Raw genomic sequence first — 16078 nt, 5'->3', positions numbered from 1 at the left:
AGGAGAGAGGTCAACATGCTCTCTCCGACTACCACTATTAGTCTCCTCACTGACTGACGTTATGCGTCAGGGTACACCTTGGGTGTTCACAGAGTTGAGCATGGTGCAGTTGACCATCAACAGAAACCCTGGAGCTCAACCATTGGACTCAGCGGCTGCTGAGATTAATGGAGAGAAACTCTGGACAAAAAAAGTAGTGCAACAGGAGATGAGGGCACACATTTCCCAAGGTTACAAGAGGTGATTGTTAGTCTGATGTTCTGTCGATATGTTTCTTTTCTTTTTTCACAATGTTAACGGTGACATAAGCGGCCCGAAGATTTATATTTGTAGGTTATTACATGCCCCACCCCTGCTGTTTTAGTAACTTCAGTACTGCGAGGAAAGGGTCAAAAAGGATTATGATGTGAAATCTGTTTTACATCTAATGAGCCCAAGTGCCGAAGTGCCCAAGCGTGCTCATTGTGCTATTTATTGAGAGTGAGTTTACATTATTCTGTGGTCTTCGGAAAGAAGGAACGCGCACCTGTTCTGATCAATCCCTATTTATTTCATTGGTATATTTAAAATACCATCCTGTAACATTTACTCTGAAACACAAGCAGTGCAGAATAAAAAATAAAAAAACACAACACAACTGGCAAATATGCACTCTAAGCAGGCACTGTTAAAAACGTGAGTTAATGCCTAACCAAGAAAAAGGATATTAGATTTTGTAAATGTTTATTCTTTAATTACCATAAATATATCCTGTTCTTTGTCACGTATGGTAATGGAAGCAATCAGGCTTGCACTGTGAATTGTTAGTTATACACAGCATCATTTTACAACTTTAATAAACAGTCGTAGCAGGGAACTTCAGAGGATTGACTACAGGGCTTCACACTGTGTCACAGATAGACACATAAAACTTTAGTGTTGTTTTTCCTTATTACAGTTTCATCTAATGTAAATAAACAACAGTAGCAAAGCATTGTTATTGCATCTAAGCTAACTTATGCAATTTGCGGTGTATTGCTCATTTTCCTTTTGTAGAACGTCGGATAAATGTCATTGCAATACGTTTAAACAGCAGAGGCTGCTTGGACGTAAATGCACCAAAATGCCAGGTGTAGAGGAAGTGACATCACACACCTTTGGACTGCCACTTTCACTCACAGACACATACACAAAAATTCACACGTACACACACACACTCTCTCACATAAACAGACAGTGCACATTCCGAGGGTGCTGCCCATGGGGTTGGGCAGTGCAGGGGCCTCCCTGAGGTCCCTGGCACTGGCTTTCACCACCATGAAAAGGGTGGCAAAAGTTGAGTTGTAATCAGCACAGCAGCGCTGAGTGCAGCACCGGTGTGGCTGACCACAGCTGTCAGCCAATCAGGAACAATGTTCCTGACCTGAACAACAGTCTTCAGGTGCCCCCGCCCACCTGTGTTGTAATGCAGTGGTCGGACCGCCAGGTGAAAGGCGCTCCAACCGTCACAGCAGGGCTGGCGGTCCCACGACCGCCAGCCTTGTAATCAGGCCCTGTGTGTGAGCCACTCCCATCCTTCCTGTCCAGAAAGACCCATCAGTATGCTGATGAATGCAGATGCAGTTGAGTGTCACAGACTAGTCAAGACATGTATTGGATACAGGCTGCAAGGCACACAGAGAAGTAAGAACAGATAAATGTTTACATTCTAAAAGTAGTATTTCTAAAATAGTAATGTCAAATCCGACTTTACTAGTAAAGAGTATTTATCATTAACATTCCAAAGATATGAAACATTATGTAACTACTCCTTTCTGATCAGGAATTACAGCTTAAAAGTATATTAAGGAATTCACAATGCAGGCCTATGAGAGGTTCAGGCCTCAATGTAATGAAAAAATTACTTAAATGTAAAAGTACACGTCCTGCCTTGTACTTACACTGCACGCTACCCTATAGGGTACTTATGGCCTACCTTGGGGGTGGCATATGTAATTAAAGGGGAGTTTAATGCTTGGCAAGGGGCTTTAAGTGCCCAGTTGTAGTGGCAGCAAACTGCACATACAGGCCTTGCAATGGTACGCCTGAGACATGGTTAAGGGGCTACTTTTGTGGGTGGCACAATCAGTGCTCCAGGCCCACTGGTAGCATTTAATTTACAGGTCATGTGTATATTTAGTACGAGGGACTTATAATTAAATTCAATATGCCAATTCGGTAGGATCCAATATAACCATGTTAATTGGAGAGCGCACAAGTACTTTAGCAGTGGTCAGGAGTGGAAAAGTGTGCAGATTCCTAAAACCAGCAACAACAAGTTCAAGGGATGCAGGCAAATGTTTGGGGAAAGACCACCCCAAGTTTATCATGTCTAACACAATAATAACTACTTTTCCAATTTTTGAATCAGGTTTAAAGGGAAAAATAGGCCAGTAGTTAGTTGTGTATAATCAAAAAGAGGGAGCGAAATGCTAACATTTCAGGGACATATTTAATGTTAGGACAGAAGCACCAAACCCATAACTCATCAGAGGTATGTAGACTGCTTTTCAACTACTTGCAAGAGGCAAGGTAGTTACTGTTGGTGACAATGTTGTAAGAACCGGTAAAAGTAGCACCTCCCGTTCTGCAACAGAGTTGAAAGTTAGGGACCCAGTAGCTAATATATAGATAGTAGCCAGCACCTCCAGTGAGACTGCTGGATGAAAAGAGACTGGGAGTAGACATCCTCACATTCTAGCACTCAATTTGCACCAATGTATTATGGTAAATGCAGTGCATGATAAAGCTTACTTCAGTGATAGTCTTTAGTTTTTCACCTTTGTTCATTCAGCCAGTGCTGTTTATCTCTAGAAACATGTTTCAGGATAGGTGTCCTTCTTCAGTACAGAGCAACACATCTGTGTCATGCGAGTGGTATAGAGACCTCAGAATACTTTGGGCAGCATTCCCATCACCCCCAAAATGATGGTATGTGTCCAGGATACCTACCAGTGACTTACATTACTTCATGCACTCCAAAAAGCATGTTTTTTTAAATTTCTGCTTGATAAAGGTCACCAAATGACTCATATTCTCCAAGGCCAGATAGAAGTATCGTACATGAAGTTATCTGGCAGACCTCTTTAAGAACAGCTTAGAATAGAAATTGAGAAACTTTAAAACTTCATTATATTTGCATATTGCTCTTACACTAATATGATTAAAACATCACTCTATCAACCAGATTAGCAAATTAGTTTCTAATCCTTTCTACCCCTTTCTACCTTATACCCATCCCTTCACTCGACCAAGAACCAAAAATGAGTTCTTTGGATTATAGCAATAACACATTTACTTTTGATAACAACTTTGTAGAAACTGACTGGTTGAGCTTCTAGGATCAGACTAGTGTTAAGGTTTAGAAAATTGCTTCTTGTAGGCGTGGCAAATCATTCCTACATCAACTTGACACATATTTTCATATATGATTAACTAAGCTAACAAAATAATCCCCTTAGCACTTAAAACTTGAAGTGTTATTTTGCGGAATGGCCTTATTGCAATGAATAGAAAATATTTACTTAGGTGGAAACACTCTACTTGCAATCCAAGGCCCATATATCTGCTTCAGTTCCTCTTAATTTGCGTCATTTTTTTAATGCAAGTTTGGCGCCTACCTAACTCCATATAGTTATGTTTTGACGTTAGACATGTCTAACATCAAAATATAGGAGTTTGCACCATTTTTTGGATGTGTGCATCTACCTTGCGTCAATGAGATGCAAGGTAGGCAGTCCCATCTACAAAATGGTGCTATCCCCATAGCCCCATATTTATCCCCATGCTAAAATGATGCACGGGTGAGAGGAAGGTCAGACCAGGTGTTAGGGGACCTGTGGACCCATTTCCACGGTGAAACACCATGGAATAGGTCCACAGGAGCCCTCCCCAAACCCCAGGAACACCCCTACCCACACCATAGGGACACCAGAGAATAGGGGATCCCATCCCAGGTAAGTAGGTTAAGTATAGGTAAGTTTGTTTAATTTATTTATTTTTAAATGCCATCAGGGGCCCTAACTTGGGGCACCTTGCATGGCACAGGGTGCAATTGCCATGCCCAGGGGACACTTGTCCCCTGTGCTGGCCATTGGGGTGATGAGCATGACTTCTGTCTTTCCTAAGAAAGTAGTCATGTTTTTGGTGGTTGTACACCAGGAAATGGCTCTAGTCTGGTTAGAGGCATTTTTTGCCTCTAACCAAGCCAGTGTCATTTCTGACACACACCCCCCTCCTTCCCTACTGTTACCCCCAACAGGCTAGCGTTGTTTGTGAAGACCCTAGCCCAAGATTAGCGCCAGCTTGCGCCATTCCTTTAATATGCTGCCGGGCTGGTGCTGAGGAATGGCGCAAGCCAGCGCTTTTTCCAGCAAAACTGCCTTTGCTGCCAAAAATATAAATCTGGCCCCAAATTCCCACAGGGAACATTTGCTTAAGGATGAAAAATATTGCTTTTCCTTCAAGCAAGTTTGCCAGTGTTCTGTTTTCCATGTTTCGCTCTGTTCGCCTTTGAAACTGCTGTTTTGAAAATTGTGAATTGAGTTGTTGTTTAAACATTTTACTGGCAATTGGGGTATTCTTGTGGTTTACAGCACTTCCTATTGGTGACAAGAGACATGTGGGAAAATGTTCATTTTGGATGGTCATCACCACTTTTTTGTTGAATTTTATTGTTGGTTGTGAGACTCAGTTCACTAGGGCATTGCCATGCAGTTCCCACTGGATATGCTCTGACCACTAAAACCTATAAAAATGGCTAATCCCATATTTGCACATTTAACTTTCCTGTAAGGCCATAGTAAATAGCATACAAACTACACCCATGGCATGGAAAGGTACATTCCACCTGTAGTCTGAAGCAAGTATTGTGCAATCCACCACTGTGACAATGAAAACATGGCTTCAGGCTTACCAATGTAGCCTGTCTGCTGCAGATTAAATCTGCACTCCAACCTGTCAAAATACCATTCATTTTAAATATTAACCAGCCCCTACTATGTAGGACTTCTAGCTCAAATGTTATGGTACAAGGTACTTTAAGGTTGTATTACCATTACCCTGCAGTGACAAGCCCCCAAAAGCTCTTGGCACTCTGGAGGGTTCTGGCTATTCTATGATGAAAATCAAATCAGAGTACAGATTAAAATATGAATGCTAATATTTTGGGTTTTTAATAACTATTTTGGATATATAACTTTTAGAAAGTTACATTTTCCCTGCTTCTAGCTTCTTTGTAATAGCCTTACAGCAGTTGCCTGTCCGTGCTTGACCTTAATGAGAAAACTGCTGCCACAGCTGAACAATAACTTAGGCAGCATGATCAGTTCAGAACCAGCAGCTTGGAGGTTCCCGGAACTTCATTAACTTGAAAGTTTCGGAGGTGAAGCCTGCCCAATTATACTAGTGTAGGGCAGGGTTCTTCAAATTAGGGGAGACCCCCCTAGGGGGGCCTCAAGTGATCCTAGGGGGGGCGCCAGGCTTAAGTCAAAACAAGCATTATGGTAATTACAGTGTTTTGTTTTACTCTTACAAAATGCTCAGCAGTAAATGGATTTGTATAGTGCCATCACTAACATTTTTTGTCATTTATATCCAAGCTGGTATGTCTTCAAAAGCCCCACCATTACTTCAAATAATCACGCCATGGATACTTTTATGTGTCAGTAAAGCCTGCCTAACCAGAATAGTATGTTTGGCATAATATATTTGATTGCACTTTAAAAACCATAAAATAACTTAACTGTAATGTTTAAATAAGTGGTGACATACTTAAACATTGTCAATTATTTAGAACTGTAAAAAAGTCGGAGGGGGGCGACAATATTTTTTTTTCACTTGGGGGACAGTGGGACAGCATTCAAAAGTTTGAAGACCACTGGTGTAGGGGGATACCTAAGAAAGGGGAAATGTTTGTTCTGCATCCCAGGGTAGTCAGTTGGGCAACAGCTCAGTGGAAGTGGAAGCTGAAACCAGAATCATTTTTTGTACCATAGGAGGAGAGACATAGGAGGAGAGGACTACTAATTTTACTAAACACCCCCCACACTGGCAAATACGCTCCCCCAAAGAGCTTAAAGCCTGCGCCATCTTGGATTTCCCTCAGAATAGTGCACTCTTGGATGAATTTCATTAAAGCAAACAGGCTATCCATAAATGTGGATAAGTTGCCCTTGGAGCTTCTTTCATTTTGGTTAGGGAGAGTCCAGGAGTCACCCCCATTCACAGGCTACTGAACATTACAAACATACAACTCACCACCAGCCCCTCAGAACACTTACTAGAACTGTGAAAGAACGGCAGAAGGCCTAAATCTGCTGTTTTAGACCTGTGAGGAGAACTGAAGCAGTTTCAAACTGCTTCCAATTATACCCAGGACATAGACGAAGCGCAAACAACGGTCAGATGGCTGTGTGGAAACAGGGACACAACGTGCTGCTAGGGGCATTTTTCCTCAATTGACTAGTTTCAACTGGAAGAGGACTGGACCCTCCTGGGGACCTGTGTTGAAAGGATACTGACTCATAATTGATGTCTTGAAGGTACTGGGTGCCTTAGTTGTGTCTAAAGTGACTGATTCTGAAATTTGTAAGAAATTTGGATTTAAATAAATTGAACTTCCAGAGCTCGGAAGGGCCGGGGCCAACCATCCAATTCTGTTAATCCAAGGCACTACCTAGCTGAGCAAGAAAATCAGATTGGTCCTACTCTGAGATTTTTGGCAGTTGAAAATCCAGTTCAGGGGATGCTTGTGGCAAGCCTCTCTGACTTTGACGCAATCTTCCCTAATATAGCCTGAGGACTTGCCACAATAGAGAAATTCAAGCTCCAAAAAAGAAAGACTGACAACCATATAAATTATTTAGTAGTTGGAAAATACTAGTCTCAATTTGCAAGCAATATTTTTGTAACCAGTAAATAATTTTAAGAACCAATCTATGTCTTAATAGGTTGGTTCTTTCATTTTTTAATTGTACTGGATTGGGCTCCAATCTACCTCTGTATATTAAGAAGGTAGTTCACAAATTCTGACTCAGAATGATTAGAGGCCTTCACAGGGATATTGACATGCTGGGGTCAGCAGACCACCATGTGTGTGATTTCTTTTTAGAAAGCCTACTTTTTTATTGGAGCCCATTTTTCCTAATGGAAATGTGAATTTATTTTAAAAGAACCATTTTTTCATTTGTTTGTGGAAGTGGTCCCAATGTTCAATGGCTCCTCTTAAACAATTTTTTTTTTTTTTTTAATTCACTAATTGGAAGGGATTGGACCCTTCATTTTTCCAAATAGGTTACCAGCTCCTTTGAGGTATTGGTAAAATATCAATGTTTTGCAACTGGATTTCATCAACAAAACATTGATATTTCAGATATTGATTCTGTATTCGGAAGGGATGCTTGCAACATTTTCCTTCCAGATACTGAATCTATATCCATTTGGAATCACATTTAAGGAGTCAGAAAAACATTTCAGAATCCTAAAATAGGATTTGTAAAAAAAAACATTTTACTAGTTGCAAACCCTGCATCAGACCGTTTAAAACCTTTAAAATGCTCAATACATCTACTCTAAGTCTGAAAGCAAAAGTCTAGACCAGCCATATGTGCCAAAAGTATTGAGCAGACAGGAGGGCTTCCTTGGGTCTGAAATTTAACTTTCCTGCTCTTGGCTTTTCTGAGAAAAATAAGCAGCTTCAAGAGGACATCGCTCATCTCCTTGCCAACTTCAAAGGGACTGTCCCAGATACTTCCTGCTGGCTTGCCCTGCTAGAGGATATTGAATTACATTTCAGAGTCTAAGGGCCTGCATTAGATCTTGGCAGTAACTGTCCCACCGTCAAGTCTTCCACTAAAAACCCATCTGCCGCCGCAATGGTCTGCCTGCCTTATTTAGATGTTGGCGGACCCATAGGCCTGCATTCAAACCGCTCTCCCTGCCAAGAAAGATCTCCTGCATTGATGGCAGGATAGGGAAAAGTGGCTGCTGGCAGGATACAAGCCACCCTCCCTGCAATGCAGATTTAGAGCTGCCTTACCACCAAGGTAAAAGTGGGGGTCTGTCCTCCACTTTTGCATTGGCAGATTAGGAGGAGGGGGAAAAGTAATCTTTTTTCCCAATTTCACCTCTGTTTTCAACTGGACATGACTGAACTACACCTGCCGTCGCTGTGGCCACTGACCCACAGAGAAACCTCTACCCCCCCAACTCCACTCTCATCGCCAGACTCAAAGGCAGGGATGCTGCATTGCTGGGGTTCATTGGGTAGGCACTGCATTTTTTTTCAAATCACCGTGACATCCATATGTCAGGGAGGCAATTGTGTGACACATGGCTGGAGACACGCATGCATAACACACATATACACATGTATCATTGTGGTATCATTATTTATTGCCAAATGAATGCTGGCAGCACAATGACCGTACACTCACATTGAACAATGGTGTCCATTTGTGCGCATTGTAAGGGCACCTGTACTGGTAGGTTTGTGCTATCTGTTGTGCAGGTGACTCAGTACGTGTGTGTGTGTGTGTATATTGCCTGATTAAGGTGGAGGGAGCTGGAGTAGGTGATGTGGTTGTGTCTATATGTGTGTCACTTGTATGGGAGATTGATGTTGCTGTGTATGTTGGCTTGCCATGTGACACTTTCAGGTGAGCATTGTTGTTGTGTGGCAGACATTGTCTTGATGGGTGTAGTTGTGCTTGCGTGGTTGTTGTGGTTGTTTTGTGTGTTGGTGCAGGGTCAATGGTGTGTGTGTTGTGTCAATAATGTATGTCAATGTGGGTTTTTCGGCACAACAGGTTATCTTGTTGGAATTCTGATGGATGATGGTGAGTAAGTGGTGTGTTGTGTAGTATGTAGTGCATATGACTAAGGTACAGTGTGTGTGTATCACTTACCTCTATTCCATAGCCCCTGCAATTGTACGAAGTCCATTGGGTCCAGCGGATGTTTCCCTCCATCAGCAATCCGTCGCCAGTCCATAGCTTGCAGAAATGTAACATCTAAATAGGGGGGGGGCACCGTCAACTTGATGGTAATCTCAGGTCTGCTGCTGACGTGTCTTGGCAGTAAAACTTCAAGATCTGAGTCAGGCCCTTAGTCAGAAGGTAAAATATTTTCCCAGGATGTAACCGACCCATCTATCTGAAACTTGCTCCATCACTTTTGGACTGAAATTGTACCTCAGTCCTGTTCAGCCACAGTGATTACTGATTTGCTCTTTAATTTTTCATGCCTCTTCTTCTATCAAATTTGGAAAAAAATCATATCTCTGGTTTTTCTTATTGGATTTTTGTAAACCTTTGTTGCCTTTTGGCAGCTGGAGATTTTAGGTATACTAGTCTTGTGGAGTTCCAGGCCCACTGATGAGCTGATAGTGGCCATGCTGTTTGAAATAGAGTGCCTGACATTAATATGTGGGGGGGACAAAGAAAACAAAGTCACAAAGCCTCAAAGAGGACTTTGTGTCTGTGCTTGATGTGTTAGACAAATCACTGAGGCTTACTTTGTTCAGTACATGTCCTGTAGAAGCATCCACTACAAAGTTGCAGATAGCTGGTGCAACAGAAGACATGCTGTCCTAGTCTGCTATAAAATTAGTTTTCACACCATTGTCCACCAGGAATGAATCAGCAGCCTGTTTGATAAGATGATGTCCTGATTACACATTGCTGAGTATGTAACATTACCATTATTGACAAATCAGTTTCTTCTAACGCCACATTGCGTCCCCGATTAGCCCAATTGAGGGTGAGGTAACCAATGGGTTTCTTGTGATCTACTAATGAGTGATTGCATTTTAAGTACACATAACAATATTTTATTATTACTATTGAAACTTAGAAAGTGGTAATGTACGCCTCACCAGTTTGAACTCTGAGCTATTGGTAGAACATTGAAAATTGTGTTCACGTACTGGCAATCTGTGACCCAGTGCCAACTGTATTCTGCTGCTTTCTTCTAGCCGAATACTACCAAAGTGCTGATCAACTTTGATGGAGCATCTTACCGGTTTCTTTCTTAAGAAAGTTTTTTCACATAATTTTAGTACTATTAGTTTTGAACACCAGTTATTTTTTACAACCTGATTGATATTCCTTTGTTATATCTTTCCAGATTTTTTGACCATCATCCTTTAAGTGTACTTAGGTGATACTGGGCCACCTGTACAACTGATGCAATTGCTTCTTGTGCATTGTTATTCTTACATTTGTGGCGTTTGACAGATTTGTATGTTTATTCAAGCTGGATAAATCAATATTTCTCTACTCAATCTGTCACCCTTCTAAGAAAATTCAGAGGAGACTCTACCATGTGCTTCAAACAATATGCACATATTCAAAAGCAGTTTGTAGCATACAACTAGGAAAATAGACTTTCTGTACTCTTCTCTTGAGGCACAGCATTCTACAAAAATGTTACTACTTGCAACAATACACTCCAAATCCTCCTTCATACTGACAACATTTTCGCTCATTCTTTCAAGGAGAGATAATGGGGACATGTAATTAGTCATATTGTTTTTCGACCAAGTTTCTATTCTACACTAAAGCTGAACTCAACTGGTGTTGGTAATATGGTGTTCTTAGTCTTATATACAATAGTACAATAGTGTTACCCAAAATAAAAAACACCACATTATGGTCCATCCGAATGACAAAATTCATATTCCAGCAGTAGAGTTTTGATTTCGTCAAGGCAAAAGATACATGCAAGTGTTTTTTCCTTTATCACTCTATCAGGTACTGTGGCACTTGTCTCAAAGATTTCCAGAACTTCTCTGTTCTTCTATGACTTGCAATGTCTTACATGCACTTTTTCCAGTGCACTTAGGGGAAATATGATGCCATCCACACGTTTTCTGTGCCAAGTAATACTCCCTCACAGCTCATCAATGCCCAGATAACTTTGGATGAATTGTATTGTATTGTAATAGTATTTATAATTTATATAGCGCTTACTACCCCTGACGAGGCATCGAAGTGCTTTTCGGCGAGTAGCACGCTACTCCGGAGCCCAAAAAGAATTAGTGGTGGATTAGTATAGGGAAATATGAGTACAGTTTTAGTATTATTATGAGTTAATTTGAGTCGCAGCTATGTGAGTTTGTTAGTTGGATTGACTGGAGCAATGGAGGGGTGGAGGAGGGAAGAATCCAGAAGTGTTAAATGTGAGTTTATGGTAATAGGATTTCGGCTTGGGATGAGTAAAGGGGGGATGGAGAAGGGAAGAGTCTGTAGAAAGGGTTAGGGAGATCATAGTAGCAGGTTGAGATAAATGAGGGAGAATTTAGTAGGGTTGTTTGGGAGATCATGGTAGTAAAGTGAGGTTTGGGTGAGTTAGATGTGGAAGAGGAGGGAAGAGCTTATGCAGGGTTATTTAGGAGATGGAAGTAGTAGAATGGATTTGGGATGAGTCAGAGTGGGAATGGAGATTGATAGAGACATGACATATGGTGATGGGTAGACAAAGTGTAACATAAAATGAGAGCAGGGATTCATAAGTATCTAATATGACAACTTATCTAGGAGCTATGCAATGACCTATAAACATGTTAAGTACAGAATAACAAACATATCTATATATATATATATATATAAATATATATGCACACACACGAATATACACACACATGAATACATACATATGCACACATGTACATACATGTACATATTTAAATCATGAGTAAATATACATTAGTTAAACAGGTTTAAAGAGTATGTGTGTAGTTTATTGTTATGACATAGTAGTGATACATATTTTCTAAAGAACTATATATAACTAGAATATACACATAATCAGATAAAAAGTATTTATCAACATAGGCATATGAAGTCCATAGCTGTTTGAATATGGTGGTTGTGAAGAAAAGGGCCAACTCTTAAGTAGTTTTCTGAAGACAAGATAGTTATCTGTGGCTCTGTAGGTGTGTTAAATACTGTTGTGTCCTTAGTTTTTTTCTTTAATAAGCCTCTTTTAAGACACTATAACGAGTATTGATTCCACTTAGCAATGTGGCACTTTCTTGTTTGCTTTCATGAATCTCTGAGAACAGCCGCTATGTTCTCTGGTATTTTTAGATGACCAAATTCTAAGTCTTCAGGAGCCAGTCTGCCAGGCTTAATGGCTCTGGTTCTGGGTGTAGCACACTTCCTTCTTCCATTGACAACAGGTCTTGTTATATTGGTAGTTTTAGAATGTTCCCTTGTGCCATTTCCATCAGCTCTGTAAACCAAGTCTGCCTTGCCTACTGAGGGGCAATTAGTATTAGAGTCATCTTGCTTCTCTTGCATTTCTTGATCACCCTGTGTAGCAGTGGTATCGGCAGAAAAGCATATGCAAACATCCCTGACAGGGCACTCCCTAGGGCTTGATGGTATGGTTGTCTGGAAGCAACATTTTGGCATTATGCCTTTCCTAGGGTTGCAAATAGATCTATTTTTTGAGTTCCCCACCTCCTGAAAATGTTTTTGAAGACTCTTTGATTGCGTTCCCCTTTGTGAGAGCATGAGGTTTGTCTGCTCCGCCTGTTCACTTTCACATTGCCCTTGCCTGGTAGATTGAACTGATATTATCTCTATTTTCCTCTGTATTGGCCACTTCCAGGCTCCTTGTACTAGCTTTGAAAGAGCAACAAATTGAGCATACACAGTATAGCACTACACAGGAGAGGTAGCAGGGATTATATGCCTTCTGATGAAGTGTAACCAAAAATAAGAAAGTAGTGCTTCAACAGTGAGCAGTGGAAGGACACATGTAATGTACCTTTGACCTAGGCGAGAGACAAACACAAGTAGTAAAGTCCACACAAGCTGATGAATAAAAAGCAAACAAATGACTGACAATAGAGCTAACCAATGTTTAGCAATGGGTGGGCTTTAAGCCCAATATACACTTAAAATAGATCTTTTCAGCAACAGACATCCTGCACACCCGAGAAGAACTAAAAAGCATAAAAAACTGAAAGAAAAAATAGATCTGCACACCAGCCTTGGTAGTAAGATGAACCAGTGCTCAGGCAAAAAAAAGTGGTCACTCACAATGCAAGAGAACCAATGGCTGAAGTAGGCAGACCCTTTTGCCCTATGCTGTATCAGGGTTCGAAAAATCAAAAATGTTACTAAACCTGTACATCGAGTTGCTTAAATAATCTACTCGACCTAACTAATATACTTGACCCGTAAACGGGTCATATCCTAGGCAAATAGTTTACAGAGTTGCCTTTTTCTTATTTCTCACATGTGATTGCAACTTCAAATATGTGAGCTCAGCATTTCTGCAGTACAAAAGACCTCTTTTGTTTGATTAAGTAGACTAAAGTTTGCTGCATGCATCACAAGAATGTAGCCCACATCCCCATGGGGTCTAGCCCACATAACCTAGGACTTTTTTTTAGTTTACTAACAACATTGCCATCAGGGCAGGAGTGTTTCTCAGTTTGTGTAAACACTCAATTTTAATGAATATATTACTAAACCATGGTGTGCTAACATATTCTCATCTAAACACTGTAACTTTCCAAAAAATGTCCAAAAACCTCTCCACTAACTTGCAGCTTTCCTATAAAACTATACAGTGTATTAATCTGTGAAAATTGGGTTTCAGACAACATTTCCTTTGCACCTCAACATGCAAAGTATTCTGATTTGTTTTCATCCTATTGAAATATTTTTTCATCACACAAATATAAAAAAGGGCTTTCACAACTACTGAAATATATTTTGAAATGTTTGCACAGTTGAGTTAGTCATTTAAATCTTTTGGGTTAGGTAAAACCTGACATCCTATATCCTTTTATTTTACGTTCTAAGCAGCAGCTCACACAGTTCACCTTACAAAGTTCTGGAACTCTGCAGTCAGAAGGAAAATTAGTTGTAAGAAAAACCGACTTTTGGCCTCTGTCTGAACACAGAGCAAATGTGACACAAGAACAAGATTTAAAGGCATCTTTTATTGCCCCTCCACTTTTCAAATGAACAGAACACATGTTCAGTGTCAACTTGCCAGCCGGGATGACTGAGTATTAAAAATAGCTCAACCTGATCAAATAAGACTCACCAATGCAAATTGATTTTTCAAGCCCTGAGCTGATTATAGAAACACATGCATATATACACATGCCCCCCACCTGCTCATATATATATATATATATGTATATATATATATATATATATATATATGTATATATATATATATATATATATATTTAAATATATATATATATATATATATATATATATACACACACACACACATATATGTATCTGTTTATTAATTACAGGAGGCAAGTAATAACCAAATAACCATAATTTAAGACGGAACTTTATTATAATAAAAATACATTTTAAAAAGGGAAGGCAGAGTCAATTACCTTCCAGAAGACTACAAGGACATGCAAACATACCACTTGATTAATAGGCGGTTTCAAATGAAATGTTAAAAGCTTGCTTGGCGTTCCAGTTTAAAAGTATATTTACTTTAGTTCAGTGAGAAAATATTAAAACTTCAAACCATGAATACGTACCGCAATTGCAGGCTGAGGTTTATGTCACACAGAAGATAACCTTACTCTCTATTTATTTATCATAACAGGTACTGTTTCACTGAACTTTATTGCAGCTATTGCAGCTTCTCTAAAGCTCATTTCCAAGTATGCCTCATTTTTCCAGCGTGGCATGGCCTTTGGCAAACTGCTAGATTCAATCTTACAGAGTCAGATAGGAATAACCTTCAGGCATGGACAGAATTCTCTTGAGATGCAACATAACATTTTGTTACCCAATTGTCCCACTCCTCATAAACCAGGTATTTTCTATTTGTTCTGCACTCTCCAGGACCTCTTGCCACCATTCTTATGACAATTTGTTTTGTTGAAAGTTCCTTTCCCATATTCTTTTGTGAAATTGGAAGTGAAGATCAAGACTAAGAAATAGGTTCATGAACCAGTTTGTGATAGTTGTTTATTTGTATCCTTATTCATAATAATAAAAAAAAATTCATGTACTTACAATTGGCTCTCGTACCCCTTTGCTTTGTCATCACATAGCACTACACCGTTTTCCCGTACAAGGATAAGGAACTTGGAAAGATTGTTCATAAAATTCACAATAGCTGCCAAGGATAATTTATTTGAGTACTATTTATAAATGTCAAGAGATTTTTCAAAGTTTGTATCATAGTTTGGACATATTGTGAAAAGAATAACATTTTGAACCTCTTATTGGTGTGCCACTGTCTCTAATTGGCAGGATTGTGATCACCTTGATCTCCACACAACTTCAGTATGTTTTAGAAGAAGTTGCAAATGTGGTAGTGGCCACCATTTGTTTGAAATGTGAAAACAAAAAACAAATGGTGACTCTAGAGGACACTACAAGGTTTGAAACCGAAATTTGGTATTTGTTCATGAACCTAGCAAAACAATTTGCAAACCTCACATGTAATTTAATGTTTTGGGGAAAAACTGGGACCTTCCACCCTCTGATAAGTGATCTGTCAACCTGAGATTTCACCATTCTTAGCCTACTTCAACTTGCCCTGGCAACATTTTCATTAGAAGGAAGTTTGTGAACGGGTTGAGGCAGTTTTCGACCTTTGGTGTTCTTTTAAGCAATCTCTTTTCCCAGATGTTCTGATGTGACCAATTTATAGGTATATTGAACATGTCCCATGTTTTAGTAAAGTTCCATGTCCCAATCCCCACTCAACCTGGTATAGTTTCGATGTGGTTGGGACTACACTATTGTGCTAAGGTTCCCACACTAAAAAGAGTAGCTTGGTTGTGAGGAAGATTATTATTAGTTTTGTCTATGGTAGTCCACCAGAAGTAATAATTTTGCTATTCTTGTTAGGTCTACTAGCGGTTCCAGTAATTTCAACCTGAGCTCAACAAAATCCTGGTAGCTATAGCACAGAGCACACAGGCTTAACTTAAGAAAATGTGCTAAGCATTTAGGAATACAAAAATGGCTAAAAACTTGAAAAAACAAAACAATAAAGTTAGAAAAGTAGAGAATAATTTAACAAACAAAATAATACCAAAATGATGATA

This window comes from Pleurodeles waltl, chromosome 2_1, assembly GCF_031143425.1.
Source record: "Pleurodeles waltl isolate 20211129_DDA chromosome 2_1, aPleWal1.hap1.20221129, whole genome shotgun sequence".
NCBI lineage: Eukaryota > Metazoa > Chordata > Amphibia > Caudata > Salamandridae > Pleurodeles > Pleurodeles waltl.
Note: the sequence above shows the minus strand (reverse complement) of the source record.